The sequence below is a fragment of the Eleutherodactylus coqui genome, chromosome 1 (assembly GCF_035609145.1).
Source record: "Eleutherodactylus coqui strain aEleCoq1 chromosome 1, aEleCoq1.hap1, whole genome shotgun sequence".
Classification (NCBI taxonomy): domain Eukaryota; kingdom Metazoa; phylum Chordata; class Amphibia; order Anura; family Eleutherodactylidae; genus Eleutherodactylus; species Eleutherodactylus coqui.
In genome coordinates this window covers 247209970-247230610 of record NC_089837.1, presented here as the reverse complement: position 1 = coordinate 247230610, position 20641 = coordinate 247209970, and positions in this window count along the sequence as shown.

The window sequence follows — 20641 nt, the reverse complement described above, 5'->3', positions numbered from 1 at the left end:
GTTTACACCCAGGACCACAAAGGTAACAAGAGGACATCCGCTACAATTAGAGGAAAGTAGGTTTCATCACCAACATAGAAAGGGGTTCTTTACTGTAAGAGCAGTTAGACTGTGGAACTCTCTACCGGAGGAAGTGGTGATGGCAAAATCGATAGAGGAGTTTAAAAGGGGACTTGATGTCTTTCTGGAGAAGAAGTATATTACAGGATATAAATATTAGGTTAAGTGTCAATCCTGGTATACAGGCAGGTAGGAACTATTAGGGGTTGATCCAGGGAACAGTCTGATTGCCATTAGGGAGTCGGGAAGGAATTTTTCCCCCAAAAGGGCTAATTGGCTTCTGGCCTTGGGGTTTTTTGCCTTCCTCTGGATCAACACAGTAGGATAGACAGGCTGGACTAGATGGACAATGTCTTCATTCGGCCTTACATACTATGTTACTATGACTTGAAATTGCCCTTCAGTATAATAATTCTCATCTGCCCTATGCTGTGTCCCTGACCACAAAAATGTTTTGCCACAGGTAGTTCAGTCCTTTCCTCTAATTAAGAGGCCATGAGCTCTCATCTTGACTCTCAGTTTTTGTACTGTTTCCCCGATATAAAGCCCCCCCAACAGGAGATTTACTGCACAGGATCAGGTACACAACATTGGACGTGGAACATGTGAATGTCTCCGGGATCTTATAGTCTTGCTGTGTGTTGGGGATCCAAATCCTGTCAGCAGTCAGTGTATCTATGTATGTATGTATGTATGTATGTATGTATGTATGTATGTGTATATATATATATATATATATATCAGTGCGGACAGGATACGGATTATGCCTGACCTGCATGAAAGTAATTCAGACTTTTCTATTCCAGAACTCAGATTCCACATAGAGTATACTCCGTAAGTTAGTTAGGAATCTGAAAATGCGTTGAGATCCACCACCAAAATATCAAGAGGGGGGTTGACAGGAAAGATACTAACCGCCAAAACTTTTCTCTCAAAGATGGGCAATTGAATATTCCATTGAAGTCAGTGAATTCACCCATTTAGCCTTCAGGTCAACTCTGGTTGAAGAAAATGACATTTTCCTATGCACTCATACTGGGTTCCCTGATATAGAGGCCCAATAGACCTGGACATTGGCCCTGCTTTAATTCCAATTACATTTTCCTCACAGCAACAGAACTCCAAAGACATTACTATTAAAAACCTCTAAATACTGCTTTGCCCATGCTGTTTATGCTCTCCTTTTTGGGAAATGTGGCTTCTCAAGACATACAGCCCTTTTATCCCCTAAGAGTGCCCTACTGAAGACATATAGCAAAACATTTCTCGAGGTAGGACAGACATTCAACTATGCCATTAATGTGCACAGAGACAGGTGGCACATCGTAGATTGAATGGGGGATTTGGCACGTAAAGCCCACAAGTACTATAATTTGGAAGCATTCAATTTTTTGTGGCCTACAATTTATTGAAAAAGTAAAAATAAGGTAGAGGGCCAGGAAGTCACTTGCAGAATTCAAGCTGTCTTTTCTAAATAAATAGCATTTTTGTTCAGAGGATAAGCCTACTAATGGCCCAAACAAGTGAAACTGAGTGATAATCGCATCCGTTGATTGAACGACAAGAAAGAATTGTGCGGTTCTAATTCGTTGCTCAGTTTCAGCCGGCATAAGAATCAGCACCAGTGTTTCACATAGGAATGTGAAACACTCAATGATTAGTCCATGAAAACTGCACAATTTTCAATGAGATTTGTGTAGTCTGAACACACTGCCAGAGCACGGATGAGCTTGTGATGACGTCACTAGGTTATTTGGTCTAGCAAACGAGAATTATGAGATTCTTGTCACATGTAAAAGGGCCATTAACCCCTTAGTGACGGCCCCATCGGGAAACTACGTCCTCAGTAAGTGGGCTTTAATCCTAGAGGACGTAGTTTTATGCGTCCTCTTAGGATTAATGCCCACTTGCCTGAGGACGTGACAGCTCCATGCTGTCAGTGCCCGCAGGTTGCCGACAGCATGGAGCTGTCATCCCAGGATGCGGGCAGTCCCCCCCCCGGCATAAAGTAAACAACTGTGTTAAAATGTAGATATTCAGCTGCCCTGATGGATCGGATCCATCGGGGCAGCTGAAAATACTCACCCGGCTTGTCCGCGGTGTCCCCCGAATATCGGGTCCTCCCGGACCCGCCACCGGCCTTCTGCGCATGCGCGCCACACGATGACGTCAGGCACATGCGCAGAAGCCCGGGAGCCCCCGGCAAATTTAAAATCTCCTGGTTCCCGGCTCCTGAAGGTAGCCGGGAACCAGGAGATGTTACCGGGGACCGTGATCGCCGCTATCCATTGGATAGCGGCGATCGCGAAAAAGTTCAAAAAGTAAAAAAAAGTCAGTTTCACCTCCCCTCATGGATCGGATCCATGAGGGGAGGTGAAAATACTCACCTCGGTCCTCCCCGATGTCTCGGGACCCGAAGTCCCCATCTGCGCATGCTTGATGATTGACATTAGGCGTGTGCACAGAGGGGCTCGAGCCCTGGGAAATTTTAAATTCCTCTGCTCCTGGCTGCCATGTGTAGCCAGGAGCAGAGAGATTTCATCGGAGACATGATCACTGTTACCCAATGGATAACAGTGACCATGTAAAGTAAAAAAAAAAGTGTAAAAAGTAAAAAAAAAAAAGTTTAAAAGCTTACGTTTCATCTCCCCCCACGGATCATATCTGTGAGGGAGGATGAAATGACGTACCTAAGACCCGCGGATTTATCCGCGGATCTTACCCCAGCTTCTGCGCACGCGCTCGTCGCCACAATGGCAGGCGCAGCACAAAAGCTGTGGATTGACAGGGTAATTTAAAATCTCCCTGCTCCTGGCTACAAAACTTAGCCGAGAGCCTGGAGATTTCACGGGGGGCTGCAGTGAGCGGTTCCTGATTCCTTCTTGGATAATGGCGATCACGTAAAAGTAAAAAAAAGGTGAAGGTTCATCTCCCCTCACCGATGCGATCGGTGAGATGAGATGAAACTTTTTACCAGAGGCCTCCGTATTTGCACCCCGACACGATCCTCCTCCGTGAACTTTCCCGGATTCTGCACATGCGACCGCCGGCAAAACACCGGACACATTCGCAGGAGTCGGGGAGCCCAGGAAATTTAAAATCTCCTTATTCCCAGCGACCAACGATCGCTGAGAGCCTGGAGCAGTGATGGGTGGCCTCATTGAGCAGTCCCCGGTCACGTGATAAAAAGGTAGCGATCTACCTTTGGCCGGTCTCACATGACTGGATAGGATTTACGGATTCAGCATGCGTCTGATCCGCGGTAATACGCAGATCAATCGCATTGGATTACACAATTCCACTCACATTAGTGGGTCGGAATTGCGTAATCCACTCGAAGAAAAGAGAACGCAGCAGGTTCTATTTTACTGTGGATATCCGCAACATAGAGCCCATTGTGCTCCATGGTCGCGGATATACCCAAAGCCAATACGCAACTACTGAGGTCACAAAATACCCCCAAAAAGCATGAGAGGAGGGGGGATACACGGTTTTATTGCCCCATGTACCCATCCCAACCAGCCTCCATAATTACCTCTGTCTTCGGAAATACTACACAGTTCACATTATTACCTTTATCTAAGATTTGGGGAACACCGAAAAGGGCGCGGGGGGGGATTTTTTTAAGGTGTCAATTTTTATTCCGTACAAGTGGGCAATGGGTCCTGGAATTTATTCAGTTGTGCCCTGCAATCCAACGGGTGTTCCCTGCATTACAGGCCTTGCCATGTGTCCTTTAAGTAGATTAGGGCCACAAGGGGTATGTTTTTGAACACGGGACAAATGGGGGTATCCATTTTGGGGTGAAGGTCTTCATTCCTATGTACACTGTACAAAAAAAACAGTTTTTTAAATTGACAAAATTGCCAAAAAAATGAAAATCGTAATTTTTTCCTTCTGCTTTGCTTAGATTTATTCAAATACTGTGGGGTCAAAATACACAATACACCCCTAGATGAATTCATTAGGGGTATAGTTTTAAAATGGGGTCATTTGTGGGGGTTCTTTATCGTTTTGGATGCTCAATTGCTCTGCAAGTGGGCAATGAGGCCTGGAATTTATTCCGTTGTACCCTGAAATCCAACGGGTGTGCATTACAGGCCTAGCCATGTGTCCTTTAAGTAGATTAGGGCCACAAGGGGTATGGTTCTGAACACGGGACAAACAGGGGTATCCATTTTGGGGTGAAAGTCCTCATTTATATGTGTGCTGTACAAAAAAAAACAGTTTGTAAATTGATACAACTGCCAAAAAAATTGTAATTTTTTCCTACTGCTTTGCTTAGATTTATTCAAAAATTGTAGGGTAAAAATACACAGTACACCCCTAGATAAATGCGTTAAGGGGTCTACTTTTCAAAATAGGGTCACTTGTGGGGGTTCTCTCTCGTTTTGGCTGCTTAAGGCCGCCTGCACACGGGCGGAAATCCCGCGGCGGGATTATCCGCGGGATTTCCGCCACTAAAAGCCTGCATAGGAGTGCATTACAATACGCACTCCTATGCAGACGGCCGCGGGTTGGCCGCGTGAAATGTCGCGCGGCAAACAAACCGTGGCGTGTCCTATTTCTGTGCGGGGCTAGCCGAGCCTTGCACAGAAACGTCACTCACCCCGCCGCCGGCTCCGGTCTGCGCTCCTCCCTGCAGGCGCTGGGGTCGGGTCCCACGGCAAGAATTCTCGCCGCCGGATCCGACCCGCCCGTCTGCAGGCGGCCTAAGGGCTCTACAGGTGGGCAATGGGGCCTAAATCACCTTTATGCTAAATTTCTGTTCTGAAAGCCACCGACTACTCCTTTAATTTTGGTCCCCGTTGTGCATCCAGACATAAGATTAGGGCCACAATGGGTATGTCTCTAAACATGGGAGAAACAGGGGTATCCATTTTGGGGTGCAAGGCTTCATTCATGTGTGTGCTGTGCAAAAAAAGCTGTTTTTAAAATGACAGAATTGACAAAAAAACCGAAAATCACAATTTTTTCCTTTTGCTTTGCTTGAATTCATTCAAAAACTGTGGTGTCAAAATGGGTAGTACACTCCTAGATAAATTCGTTAAGGGGTCTAGTTTTCAAAATGGGGTCATTTGTGGGTGTTCTCTTTGGTTTTGGCCGCTCAAGAGCTCTACAAAAGTGCTATGGGGCCTAAAACGCCTTCAAGCAAAATTTATGTTCTAAAAGACACCGACTACTCCTTTCATTTTGGGTCCCGTTGTGCATCCAGACATAAGATTAGGGCCACAATGGGTGTGTTTCTGAACACGAGAGAAATGGGGGTATCCATTTTGGGGTGTAAATCCTAATTTTAATGGGCACTATAGGAAAAAATGTCTTTAAAATGACATATTTGCAAAAATATGAAATTTTATTTTTTCTCCTCTAAATTGAATTAATTCCTGGAAAAAACTGGTAGGGTCAAAATACTCATGACACCCCTCAGTAAATACATTAAGGGGTGTAGTTTTTAAAATGGGGTCATTTGGGGGGGGGGGTATCTATTATTCTGACACTCTTGAGCCTTTGCAAACTTGGCTTGGTGCAGGAAAACAAAGTGTTCCTCAAAATGCTGAAAAGTAATGTTAAATTTGTACGTCCTCTAACTGGTTAAAAAAAAACCACAAAAGTTTTTCAAGTGTGCATTCAGAATAAAGTAAACAGATGGAAATATATATCTTATCAAAATTTTGTACAGTATGTTTGTACATATTTGAGATATTACAGTTGAAAATGTGAAAAAATGACAATTTTTTCAAAATTTTTCCAATATTGGTACTTTTAATAAATATACACAAATTATATCAGTCTCTTTTTACAACCAAAATGAAGTACAACATGTGGCGAAAAAACAATGTCAGAATCACTTGGATATGTAAAGCCTTTACGGAGTTATGCTACATTTACCGACGCATGTCAGATTTCCAAAATTTTGCTCTGCACTAAGGCGCAAACAGGCTTCGTCAATAAGGGGTTAAACGTTTTAGCAGTGTTAGCTAAATTTATGCTTCAGGTATATTTTGGGATTTCAAGTCTTCTAAAATAACCAGACACCTAAACGGCATCTATGTTCCGGAAGAAGTACTACTAGCAAGCCTAGATGTTGAAGCATTGTACACATCTATACCACATAATGGAGGTCTGAGGGCGGTAAATCACTTCCTCGAAGAGAGAGGGATGACCTATCATCAACATAATCTCCTGGTATTGAGGCTATTGGAATTTGTCCTCAGTCACAATTACTTCCTGTTCGATGGAAAATTCTCCCACCAGCTCAGGGGGACCGCGATGGGGAGCCCATTTGCCCCCAGTTATGCAAATCTCTACCTGGGCTGGTGGGAGGAGAAAACCGTCTTCACTGAAATGAACCAAGGGTGGACCTCAAAAATTGACCTTTGGCTCTGATACATCGATGACATATTGATATTATGGTCAGGAAATAGAGCAGAGTTCAATGAGTTTGTGAAGATCTTAAACATCAACGATCTAGGCTTATTCTTTACGAGTGAGATACATCAGGACAGTATTACATTCCTGGACATTAAAATCACCAAAACATCTACGGGACTTCTAGACTGCTCGCTATATCGCAAGCCGACCTCAACAAATACCCTACTGCACTATGGAAGCCACCATCCGTGGTTATTAAAGAAAGGGATACCAAAGGGACAGTTCTTGAGAACAAAAAGGAACTGTTCTAAAGAACTGGAATTTGAAACAAAGGCGAATGATATGGCCAAGAGATTTAGACAGAGGGGATAAACTGTGGACATTATCTCGGAAGCGCGACATACAGTGTCAGAAATGCCAAGAGACGCACTTTTAGTGGGCAGAAAAGCGAATCACCTAAATATAGAGGAAAACAAAATACGGCTAGTCAGTACATATGATGTGGAACATAGCGAGACGAGGAGGATAATCACCAAATATTAGGAATTACTGAGAAGAGATACAGACCTAGTCAGTTGCCTGCATCACAGGCCCAATATTACATACCGTAGAGGGCGAAACTTACGGGATAGATTGGTGCACAGCCATTTTACCCGAATACCAGAGAACATTACCTGGCTTAGCACAAATTCAGTAAAAGGATCATACCCATGTTCGGGTTGCAAGGCATGCACATTTATGGAGAGAGCCAAGACTTTTCGCAGTGCTACTACTGGGAAAGAATTTGAGATTAAAGATCACATAAATTGCCGTTCTACTGCGGTGGTTTATCTAGCGACAGGCCCGTGCCCACGCAATTATGTGGGCAAAACCATGCAGCAGTTGCGCAGAAGAGTTCTTGCCCATGTAGGAAACCTCAATAGGAATGAGCGAACAAGTCTGGCAAACCACGTCCGGGATGTCCACCAAAACAATCCAAACGTACTCAAGTTATGGAACTGATAAGACCGACGGGTAGAAGAGGAAATGTGGATCGTAAACTTCTGCAAAAAGAAACGGCCTGGATTGATCGGCTTAAAAGTTGTGCGCCGGAAGGTCTAAATGAATCTCTATCATTTGCAGCATTCATTTAAAACTTTCAAATCAACAATAATGTAGGTAATCAGTTGAGGTCAGACGAAATTCATCGCAATGAGTAAAATATAGATTGGTCTAACACTTGGCCTATAAAAATTTGATACGTAGGTGATTAATCAGCTACATACTTTTCTAAGAATTCAGACTATACGTCTAATAAACAATACAGAAATAAACTGATGTACGCCTAAATAACCATCTAAGATTACATATCAACTCAGCATCCATTATATGTTAGGGCTGGATAGTCTTATGACTAACCCCCCACCCTTCTTACCTATCCTCAGACTGTATCCTTGTGTGAGACAAATCCACAGAATAATGGAAAAGCCACCAAAAAGCTGTGTAAGATTTGGGATATTGTTAAGCAAGTCCCCAATCATCTTCTCCATGCAAGCGCGAATTGTATCACAGCTAGCAAGTTAAAAGATCGCTGCTATAGATGTGGGTACTTACAGTGGCCATTACCAAGTCCTAATCCATTATCTCCACGCAAGCGCCAAGTTCACTACCGCTAACAGGCATAACAGCGCGAATAGGAGGAATTCTGAGCTCCATGAGAGACTAAGTCTCTCTTAAATTATCTACCCAATATCTTTACTGTGGGAGTACCCACAATAGAAATACAGTGTAATCACAAACTGGTGGTATACATATTTGTGTGTCAGGCCAGACAAATGATAAGAGAAGTCTAACAAAGCAGTCTAAGTACTGATATTCCGGGGTGTAGTAATTAATTTGAATCCCTCAGAACCTGCATATAATTGGCCAAGGGGACCCCCCCCCCCACACACACACTGTATATGCCTGTACCGCATACAACCCCCACAAAGGGTGCATGTGCATTTCTGCGGGTGTGCATGCATTATATAAAAAAATTAATTTCTCCGTAAAGACATAGGGGTAAAAACGATACGTGTTATCTATGTTGAGTCTATGTATGTGAGTGTATAAGCATATTATTTTATCGTTAATAATAATAAAAGCTACGTTTTAAGCTTAATAAACAGTACAAATTTAAATAGGTTTTCTACAGTGATTGAAGATTTATGGCATGATTCCTTACTGACCAGACTTAGGGCGCCCACCCACTGGCGTTTGCGATTTTCGTGCGTGAAAAACGCAGCGTTTACGTGGCGTTTTTCCCGCGTTTCCCGCGCGTTTTTCGCAGCGTTTTTTGCCGCGTTTTCGCGGCGTTTTCACGGCTTTTCCATTAATTTCCATTGACTTTCATGGGTGCATTAGGAGAAAAATAAGGACACATATGCAACTGACAGTTCCTATGTTAAAAATCGCAACGCAACGCAAAAAAAAACGCCAGTGGACAGGAGTACATTCAATTCTAATTGCTCTTGAGAAAAAACGCAAAACGCAAAGAAAAAAAAATCGCCAGTGGGTGGGCGCCCTAAAACACATAAAATGACTGATGTTAGTAAAATGGAAACACTTTTGCTGCTCCAACATTTTTCCTCCTTTTGTGAACACTTCTATATCCCTGGTGTACAATCTACCCCTACTACTATTAGATACTATTTCTCCCTTTGCCATGGAGATGTCCCTGGATGGTAAGAAGGTCCATGCTGCCTTACCTTTCCTTAGTCTCCTGTCATGACCCTATTTATTTAAATAACAATCTGGGATATGAAGTGTATCACAATCTATACACGTTGGAGAGGAATAGCTTGTGCAGAGTTAGGCCTCATGTCCACGGGCACGCACGGTTTCCAAGTTGTGGAATCCTGTAACTGCTTCCATCTGTGCCCGCAGCCATGAGGCCAAAAATTACACTTACTCACCTGTCCGGACACTGCCGGGGTTTCCTCCGTCGCGGCTAGATCTTCTTTCTTCTGCTTGGCGGAAGCGCTCGGCATGCAGCCGCATGCTCGGTGCTCACCTCTTCTTTTTTTTTTTCTTGAATCTCCTGCTCTCCCGCGGATCCCCGGCACACCCACAATGACAGCTGTGGCTGTACCGCGGATAAGACTGCTTTTATTAATTTCAATGGAAGCCGTCCCTGCGGAATCCGCAGGAAAATGGAGCATGCTGTGACTTCTTCCTGCGCAAGTGATCCGCACATTGGGAAAAAAAAAATCACATCCGCATTCATAAATTGCCCTGCGGATGCAAATGCATCCCTATGGGCTTCTAGAGCTGTGGAAATGCCCGCACGGGAGACACGCACGGATTTTATAATTAAAATCCGCTTGTGGACATTGGGCCTTATTATACTCTCTATTGTTAGGATCAACTGTATGCAAGAGATTTGTATATTCTCTTGTGATAGGTGGTTAATTGCAAAAGAGGAATGCTAAAGAAATTAAACAAATGATAAATTAGATTATCAGACATATTAGGAGGACCTGGAAACTGCCTTGCAATAACACCCACAATGTATCCTCCTATTCCTTGAAACCAGTTTTCTGGGTTAAAAAAAGGAAAAATGTGTCGGCCCACCATGAGTGCTTTTTTTTTCTCATGCTCCTTTAGCCATCTATCTTTCATTTCCGAAATCACTTGTAAACTTGCTTACCCTTGGGATTGATAAAATGGCAACTGCCAGATACAATGATTTGACACATTCCCCCTTGAGCTGCTATGAGGTAATTAAGACAATAGTATGTTGGTTTGTTAGCACTATCAATTGGGCTTGGATTGCGTTTGTTTGATTGAGTAATCCCAAAATTGCAAACATTTGGTTATCCAGATAGTCAGTAACCTCAACTAATTTATCCCAAATTTGGATTCACATGGGGAGAACAGAGTAAGTACTGAGCACATAAATGACAGGACCCATACTTACCAAATAAGGTCTACCATTTGGTCTGGGGTACATATCTGCCTTTCTCTTGTAAAGTGTGTATTCAGGGATACTGATATGACAGATCATGTGGCAGCACAAAGGTAGCAGGCATAAGCCTGGCAAGGGTATATAGGCCTGTATGATTTAGAAGAAACCATTTATATGCCTCATGATGACCACAGATTATGTATATGCTAGATGTAATGGCTGCTACTTATCTAGGATGCAAGACAAATGTAATCCGAAAAGCAAAACATTCCAGCCTCTGACTCAATTTTTCTCAGTATTGGGCCAAATGCACACGGGCGGAAATTCCGCTACAGGATTTCCTGCAGAATTTCCACCCATGCCCGCTGCCATAGGATTGCATTAGATAATGCAATCCTATGCAGACAGCCTTGACCGTGTGAAAACTCACGCAGTAAGCAAATCACGGCATGTCCTATTCCTGTGCGAGCCTCGCAGAGGCCCGCACAGAAACTTCACTGGTGACGCGCTGGCTTTGCACATGCACGGCTGTGTGACAGCCAGCGCAGAGCGAGACTCCGGGAAGAGGTAAGCGCCAGGTCACTGCAGAAGCACAGCTTGCATCCCGCTGCAAGAATTTTCGCAGCGGAATCCGACCCGGCTGTCTGCAGGAGGCCTTATTCCGTAAGACATTGAGACCTCCTTACATTGTATAATTGAAACAATGTAGGGATTCCCCTAATATGGGTTCAACTCCTATGCATTGTACTCGCTTATTGGGTAACCCATTGCAATCCTCATAGGGGGTGTGATCTGAAAACAGAGTTGCCCCATTATTGGTGACTTCTATACATGCACACTCCATTCAGGAGGGATAACAATTTGCAGTTACATTCTGTTTGGCAAATGGGATGGCATGGTGATCCCTAGTCCATCTGTGATTTAGGACCAACCACGGGTCACCAAGCCATGTTCCAATCATCACTGAGGCAGACCTGGTCTGGTGTTTTTGTGACAACACAGGGTTACCAAGACTTTAGGGAGGCCGGAACCGGAGCCCGGAGGGCCATAGGTAGAGGCGGACATGACGGGGTTAACGGGGAGGAAGGGGTTAATAATTTTAAAAGAAAATAGGAAAGTATGAGGTAAAGGGGGGGGGAGGGGTAGAAAAGGGGGAGTGAAGGATTATGGGTAGCGAAAAGAGCGCGAAAGAAGGGGGAGGAGTCATTCCGGGTGCAGCAGGGGAAAAAGAAGGGCCTGGAGCTGGCGGAGAGAAGAGTGAAGAGCGGTGAGAGAAAAGTGAAGACAGCGGAGGAAAATAGAAGCGGAGCGGGAGAAGACCGGAGGAAGAGGACTCTCGGGAGAAGACCGGAGGAAGAAGACTCACGGGAGACGACCGGAGGAAGAAGACTCACGGGAGAAGACCGGAGGAAGAAGACTCACGGGAGAAGACCGGAGGAAGAAGACTCACGGGAGAAGACCGGAGGAAGAAGACTCACGGGAGAAGACCGGAGGAAGAAGACTCACGGGAGAAGACCGGAGGAAGAAGACTCACGGGAGAAGACCGGAGGAAGAAGACTCACGGGAGAAGACCGGAGGAAGAAGACTCACGGGAGAAGACCGGAGGAAGAAGACTCACGGGGGAAGACCGGAGGAAGAAGACTCACGGGGGAAGACCGGAGGAAGAAGACTCACGGGGGAAGACCGGAGGAAGAAGACTCACGGGAGAAGACCGGAGGAAGAAGACTCACGGAAGAAGACCGGAGGAAGAAGACTCACGGGAGAAGACCGGAGGAAGAAGACTCACGGGAGAAGACCGGAGGAAGAAGACTCACGGGAGAAGACCGGAGGAAGAAGACTCACGGGAGAAGACCGGAGGAAGAAGACTCACGGGAGAAGACCGGAGGAAGAAGACTCACGGGAGAAGACCGGAGGAAGAAGACTCACGGGAGAAGACCGGAGGAAGAAGACTCACGGGAGAAGACCGGAGGAAGAAGACTCACGGGAGAAGACCGGAGGAAGAAGACTCACGGGAGAAGACCGGAGGAAGAAGACTCACGGGAGAAGACCGGAGGAAGAAGACTCACGGGAGAAGACCGGAGGAAGAAGACTCACGGGAGAAGACCGGAGGAAGAAGACTCACGGGAGAAGACCGGAGGAAGAGGATTGTCCGGGAGAAGACCGGAGGATGCAGCGAGGAGGAAGAGCCTGAAGAAGACGGTATCGGGGTAGAATGGAGGCGTTAATGGAGCGGATCCGGGCGGCGGCGGCTGAGAGAGGCATCGGGTGGCTGGAGAGACTGGCAAGTGAGGGAGAGGAGGCCGCGTCGGGCGCGTGCGCCGGAGAGGCTTAGCCCCGAGCACGCGCCTGTGCGTCGGCGCCGCACAAGGAGCCCAGTTATGGAACCTCCAGCCGGGTTAACCTCCGCAACGGCAGGCGGGGGGGCCAGGGCTGGGAGGAATCCTACCCGGCGGCGTAACGCAGCGTGCAGCTCAGGTACCCGTGCTGGAAGGGGGGCGGGGCCTGCAGCTGCACAGTCGGCTCCAGGAGCAGTTAGAGGGGGGGGGCGCCCCAGCGGTGAGTGTAGCAGAGAGGAGCGCCCCTGTCCCAGATCATCGGGAGGATCCGGAGCAGTAGTTAGCAGAGGGTCCAGAGCTGCAGGTGAGGAGCAGTGTGGACTCAGTGGGGGGGCTGGCCAGGAGACCAAAGAGCGGGGTGGGGAGCAGAGGATCGAGCAAAGAGGGGGACAGCATCAGGCTGGTCCGGAGAATATTACTAATGCCGGTGTTTTGAGTGCCAGCGGGGCGGCTGCGCGCGGAGCGGAGAGGCGGCAGTCGGCAGAGGAATCGGACGGACCGAGCGGGACATGGATGGATTCCAGATCGAGACACCAGGAAGACGGATCGGCGGCTGGTGGGCCCACAGCACCTGCGCAGCCCGGTGAGTTACCCATGCAAAACACTTTCAATTTAGCGGCTAGATCTGTGCCCGCCAGGGGGAATATGGGAATAGGTAGTGGTGCGGTCGGTTTTTCCGGTGCGCATGCGGCGGATAGCGAGATGGACATGGGGGCACTGTTAGGTTGTATGTGGGAATTTTTGCAAAGGCAGGAGATGGGGCCTGCCGGTTTGCCTGTTTCGGCGTTTAGCACGCCGTGTAGTGTGTCGTCTGGTAGGGAGGGCTCACTAACGGGAGCCCCCGCCGGGGCGACTGGGGGAGAACAGGCAGTGGGATCTGGGGGGCCAGGCATTGGACCGTCGCCGGTCGCGGCCTGGAGTACTTCACTGCCAACACCATCCAGTAGGGTAAGTACTATGGGGGGCAGCTCGGGAGGGGCAGAGGAGTCGGTGTCGGGGGTGGCGGTAGCCGTACAAACGGAAAAAGATGGGGAAGCGGTGCGGTTGGATGATAGGGCAAAAGGGGAAGTATATGTGTGCTTCGAGGGCCCCTTAGAGGCCCATCTTAAGAAGGAAGTTAGGGAAAAGATATGGAGGGACGAATTTGTAGAAATATTCTCCCTCTTGCCTTTGGAAAAATTTAATTTAGACAGAGGCAAAAGGACGGAGTACAAGAAGGAGGAGGAAGAAAAACGCAGGTGGCGTTTAATTCCTCAAACTTTCAATAATTGGTTGCAGGCGTTCGCTATCTTGGCAAGTGTGATAGGAGAGAAGGCGCCGGATAACTGCTCGGGCCTCTTCTGCTATTTAGATTCAATAGGCGAAGCATATCATGTATACGGGGGTCAAACCTGGTTAAGACATGATGAACAATTTAGGCAACGGAAGGCTATAAGGCCGTCAATCCGATGGGACCAAAAGGACATTGGTCTATGGCTTCGGTTTATGGCGCCAAGCCGCTATGGGCAGCCTTTTCACGGGGGAGCCGGGCCATCAGGCCTGGCCTCTACCTCGCATGGAGGGAACCAGGGAGGTCAATCGGGGGGTAACAGAGTCGGTTTGTGTTGGCAATTTAATGAGGGCCAATGCAAATTTGGGCCAGGTTGCAGATTTAAGCATATCTGCTCCTATTGTAATGCCGGGTCACACGGAGCAGCTAAATGCTTTAAGAAAGGGAAGGGTAAAGCCCCAGGGGGGGGCTAGAAAAAGGGAGGACGCCGGTGAGACTGGAAGAGATGGTCAGGTTCCTAAATAGGTATCCGGACAGGGAAAAGGCTAAATTACTATTAGAGGGTTTTCAGGATGGGTTTCATATTCCGCCCCCGTTGCACGTAATTCCATTCTCGACAAAGAATTTACTCTCGGCCAAGAGGAATCCGGAGGTGGTTTCGGAGAAACTCGCAAAAGAAATTAGCTTAGGTAGGATGGCAGGTCCCTTTCAGGAGCCTCCCTTGCCGAATTTCGTGATGTCTCCCCTTGGGGTAGTCCCCAAGAGGGAACCGAATAAGTTTCGGTTAATACACCATCTTTCTTATCCAAAAGGGGCATCAGTGAACGATGGCATAGACCCGAGCTTTGTTCGGTGGTTTACACATCGTTCGACGCGGCGGTACGATGGGTGAGAAGGTACGGGAGAGGGGCGCTGTTAGCAAAGGCCGACATTGAGTCGGCATTTCGCCTTTTGCCGGTTGCTCCAGGCAGCATTCGCTTACTGGGTTGTTTTTGGGAAGGAAAGTATTTCGCTGATAGGTGTTTGCCCATGGGATGCTCAATCTTGTGTGCATACTTTAAAGCCTTCAGCACATTTCTAGAATGGGTAGTGAAAGACACTGCAGAGTTGCAGTCAGTAATTCACTACCTTGATGACTTCCTGTGTATTGGACCAAGGGAGTTGCCAGTGTGTGCGACTTTGCTGGGAACATTACAGTGGGTAGCGGACCGGTTTGGGGTGCCATTGGCCCCTGATAAGACAGAGGGACCCACAACTTCCCTTCAGTTTTTGGGTATATTGATCGATACTGAGGCGATGGTGTGCCAATTACCGGAGGATAAGTTGCGGGATTTAAAATACGAGGTGGAAAGGGCACGGAGCTTGCGAAAAATTCCGTTGAAGGGGCTTCAGTCATTATTGGGCAAGTTGAATTTCGCTTGCAGGATAATGCCTATGGGGCGAATTTTTTGTCGAAGAATGGCATCGGCCACGGCGGGGATTCAAGCCCCGCATCACTACATCAGATTGGGGAGGAATGTAAAAGGGGACTTGGCGGTTTGGTCGTCCTTTTTAAATAAATACAATGGGAGGTCCATGATAATCTCGGAGGTGAGTGAGAACGTGGACTATGAGCTATTCACGGACACGGCAGGGAGTGCAGGATTTGGAGCATATTGCCAAGGGCAATGGTGCATTGGGGAATGGCCAGAGAAATGGAGGGAGGAAGGTTGGACAAAGAATCTGGTGTTGTTGGAATTGTTTCCAATAGTGGTGGCCGTGGCGCTTTGGGGCGATCGCCTTCAGAACAGGAAGGTGAGGTTCCATTGCGACAATATGGGGGTGGTACAGGTGATTAATTCCCTGACCGCTTCCTCAACCCCGGTGGTGAATTTGGTACGCCACCTGGTATTGGAAACCTTGAAATTGAATATTTGAATAGTGGCGGTGCACGTACCAGGGATTAAAAATTCAATCGCGGATGCTCTTTCTTGGTTTCAGTGGGAGCGATTCAGGACCCTGGCCCCCGAGGCGGAGGACCGAGGGAGGACGTGCCCATCTCATCTTTGGAGTGTGGTAAGAGAGCAGTGGGGCACCTGATTGAGAGGTCACTGGCTCAGGGTACTAGAGCTGCCTATATCGCAGCTTGGCAGGAGTGGGAAAGTTTGGGTAGGACACATTAGGGCAGGTGAGGTGGAGGAAGATAGAGTGGGGGCGTTATTGAGTTGGTTAGGAAAGGTGGAGCAGGACAACGTTTCGGTGTCGCGTGTTAATCGGGTTAAGGCGGGGGTAGCGTTTGGGTGCAAGTTAAAGGGTTTGGGGGACATAACTAAGAATTTTTTTAGTGAGGCAAGCTTTAAAAGGTTTTAACAAAGGAAAAGAGAGGATTGATTCACGCAGGCCAGTCTCGTTTGAGTTACTAGAGAAGATTGGGGAGGTACTGGAAGGCATTTGTGAGGTATTATTTGAAAAGATATAATTCAGGTTAGCATTTTCGTTGGCCTTTTTCGGGGCATTTAGAGTGGGGGAGTTTGTTTCTCCAAGTAATTCGGTTGGGGGAGGATTACAAACGGGAGATGTAAGGAAAGTTGATGACCATTTAGAGTTGGTCATTCGCCGATCGAAAACAGATCAGGCAGGACGGGGACAGTTGGTCAGGTTGGGAAGGGTTCATGGGTCAATAATGTGCCCCGTGAAGGTGTGGGAAAACTATACTGGGGTAACGGGCAAGAGGTTAGGTCCTTTACTGCAGCACGAGGGGGGACAGTTTTTGTCATGCTTCCAGTTTGCAGCGATCTTTAAGAAGGCGCTGAGGAAGTTGGGTGTAAATGAGTCACAATTTGGTACACACTCGTTCAGAGTGGGGGCGGCTACAGAGGCAATGGTGCAGGGGTTGTCAGGAGAGTTGATCAGGAAGATTGGCAGGTGGCAATCAGGGAGGTATAAATTGTATGTGCTCCCTCAGTTGTTGTAGAGGTTTGGGGGCGGGGCTAAGTTAAAGGGGAGTTGGTCAATATTGTTTTTTCTTTCATTACAGGTCCACAATCGGCGTTAGTTTGGGTTATGGGCCACTCCTATGTTTATTGGGGGGCGGAGAGAGCCAGCGTGAGGCAGGATGGGAGGCAGTTGAGGTTTCCTAGGTCGGAGGCGGTTTTGAGATGGATGGGAATTAGAGGGATGTCTTGGTGCAAGGTGTTACAGGAATTTGAAAGGATGGTGGGCTTAGACAGGGCCCCGGACATAGTCGTATTACACGCAGGGGGTAATGATTTGGGGAAGAGGCCATTCAGGGACTTATCAAAAGATATCAGGTATGATATCTTGAGATTATTAGCGTCGCATAAGAAAATGGCAGTGGTTTGGTCTGAGATTGTACCAAGACAGATTTGGAAGTTTGTACGGACAGCAAAGGGTTTGGACAAAGCACGAATAAAACTAAACAGAGAGGTTTCGCGCTTTGTCGGCAGGAACGGGGGTGTAGCAGTGCGACACATAGACTTGGAGGCTGGCACTGGGAATTATTGGAGACAGGATGGGGTCCATCTAAATGAAATTGGGCTAGATTTGTGGCTAGAGGCAGTGCAGGAGGGAATTGAGCGCGCCTTGGTCTTGTGGAGGGCGGCGCAGGCTTGAGGGCTCAAGCCGTGCTGGCTGTGGCGGTTAATGAGGGGTCCTTGGAGTCATTTACGAGGGGGTAGTGGGGGGAGGCAGGGGTAGTAGAATTACCTCCTCCCCCCTCCGGTTCGGATTAAGTGTAGGTGGGTCTGTCGCCTCTTGGTTGGACAGGGGGTTCCCTATAATAGTGGTTGGTGTTTCTAGCCGTGGTATGGCTAGATAGGCCTGGGGTCGGGAGGTAGGCGACTCGAGGTGAAGTGGCGAGTCTTCTGAGTCAGGTTATTAGAGACGGGAGGCGTGTTTTTTAGGAAAATAGGGTCTCCCAAGTCAGGTTTTTTAGGAGACGGGAGACAGTTACACCTATTTTTCCTTGGGTTTTGTGAGGCGACAGATAGTCTTAGTTGGGAGCTCCAAGGATCTCTCCAAAATAATTTAGGGTTAGGATTAAAAAGTGTTATTTATGTTATATTGTTATGTTATAATAAATTGGCTGCTGTGGCCAAAAAATTAATCCAAAAGAAGTTGTCGGTGGTTATTTTAGATAAGTGTGGGGGGGGGGGTAAAAAGGGGGTAATAGGCTGCAGCAGACGACTCTGTTGTACCGAGTCAAGGGAGGCCGGAACCGGAGCCCGGAGGGCCATAGGTAGAGGCGGACATGACGGGGTTAACGGGGAGGAAGGGGTTAATAATTTTAAAAGAAAATAGGAAAGTATGAGGTAATGGGGGGGGAGTAGAAAAGGGGGAGTGAAGGATTATGGGTAGCGAAAAGAGCGCGAAAGAAGGGGGGGGAGTCATTCCGGGTGCAGCAGGGGAAGAAGGACCTGGAGCCGGACGGAGAGAAGAGTCCCGCCCGCCCGCCCTAGGTGTAAGGGGGGGGGGGGGGGGGATATTAGTATCATCATAGCAGTGGTTAAGGAGGGGTCCTTGGAGTCATTTACGAGAGGGTAGGGGGGGGGAGGCAGGGGTAGTAGAATTACCTCCTCCCCCCCTGTCGCCTCTTGGTTGGACAGGGGGTTCCCTGAAATAATGGTTGGTGTTTCTAGCCGTGGTATGGCTAGATAGCCCCGGGGTCGGGAGGTAGGTGACTCGAGGTGAAGTGGCAAGTCTCCTGAGTCAGGTTATTAGAGACGGGAGGCGTGTTTTTTAGGAAAATAGGGTCTCCCGAGTCAGGTTTTTTAGGAGACGGGAGACAGTTACACCTATTTTTCCTTGGGTTTTGTGAGGCGACAGATAGTCTTAGTTGGGAGCTCCAATGATCTCTCCAAAATAATTTAGGGTTAGGATTAAAAAGTGTTATGTTATATTGTTTTGTTATAATAAATTGGCTGCTGTGGCCAAAAAATTAATGTTGTCGGTGGTTATTTTAGATAAGTGTGGGGGGGGGGGGGGGATAAAAAGGGAGTAATAGGCTGCAGCAGACGACTCCGTTGTACCGAGTCATGTTAGGCTATGACCTGATTGCCTCAACAGTAGATAACTGTTGATAACTGGAGCATTGCTGTGTGTATAGTTTTGGTTATCTGGATAACTTTACGGTCTCATACCCACGAGCGATTCGGAATACGTCCGTGAATTTCCACCGCGGGAGTACTGCGATTCAAAACAAAAAAGTGCCAGCGAGTGATCGCGTTTTTCCACGCGGATTTCTGCAGTCTCCATTTCTTTATATCAATGGTGCCCTCCCGCTGCGGAAATCCATGGTAAAATGGAACATGCCATGATTTTTTTCCTGCTCGTAGAAATCCCCATGTGTGCATTGGCTGGCAGAAACAGGGTTCATGCATGTCATGGAAAACCTGGAATTTGATAAAAGTCATGGAATACCTGGAAATGTCATGGAATTTTCTAATTTTGTCATGGATTTTTGTTTTTTGTCATGCAATTTTTTCTGAGTAATAATAATTTCTGAGGTTCTTGTGTGTTTTACTTATGTTTGTCCAAAACAATTTATTTATTCCATTAGAACAATATAGGCCAGGGAATAAGGAAATTGTTCTGGATAAACAAAACTAAAAACGCACAAGACTCTCAATAATCAGTCTTGAGTTCAGTTCTCCAAATTTGCTAGCCAGGTAGAGGTGCATAAGAATCTGGACTTTATTTCTTGCCATTCTTGGTGGTCTTTTCTGCCTCAAGATGTCAAAAATTCTTTCTTATACCCAAAACAAGGGTTTGCACCAAAAACACATATATCTATGAATTTTAATAGCAACATGCCAGTTTTTTCTGGTTGGACAGTAATCTAGGTGGTTGTAGATTATTTCTTCACAATGGCACATATAGATGGTCTTCCTTCTGTGACCTGTTTGTCTTCCTTCTTTGTGAAGTTTATTTTTCATCTTCATGGCACTCCCAAGCATATGGGATCTGACAGAGGGGTTGAATTTATTACCAGATTCTGGGAGAAATCTAAAAATCAAGATGATCTCTAATAAGTATTAGGCAGGATGCTGCACTGCATGGAAGTGAGGATTCAAAGGAGACACGCAGAGTGTGGCAGGCAATCAGGTGGGGGCTGTAGTGATGCAAATATTTATTTTCGCTGGAGAGGCTTTTTAAATATTACTGCAACACCCCAAATGAACTTACTGTAGGTACAGCCAGAGGCCTAAAACATGTCACAGTGACGCCACACTCTATTTGGACACTCTGGATGATGATGACGCAGAAATAACGGAGACCAGTCCAGTTTAGGTTAGCAATCTGAGAGTGAGCAAATTTACTAACGTTGGAAATTTGCAACAACAGGTTAACTTTACAATCCTTAGGAAATGTATTCATAACAGATATTCAAGAATGCAGCTATTGATTTGATGATACTCTATCTTCAATGCTCTCTCTTATATTACTGAAGATTTGATTTATCAGACGATTTTCCCCACTATTGAATTGGGCTGAACAATTGAGTTAGATTTAACTGTAGAATTTGATGAAGCAGAGAGACAAGTGGCCGTGCGGCTAATCCTGGCTTTATCTTGACCGGGTAGCTATAATTCACTGTTAGACAAAGATGAACCTTGGAAAGGATCTTCTGTATTTTCTGCTGTAGATGCCAAGGGAACGGGTTAGATCACTACACTC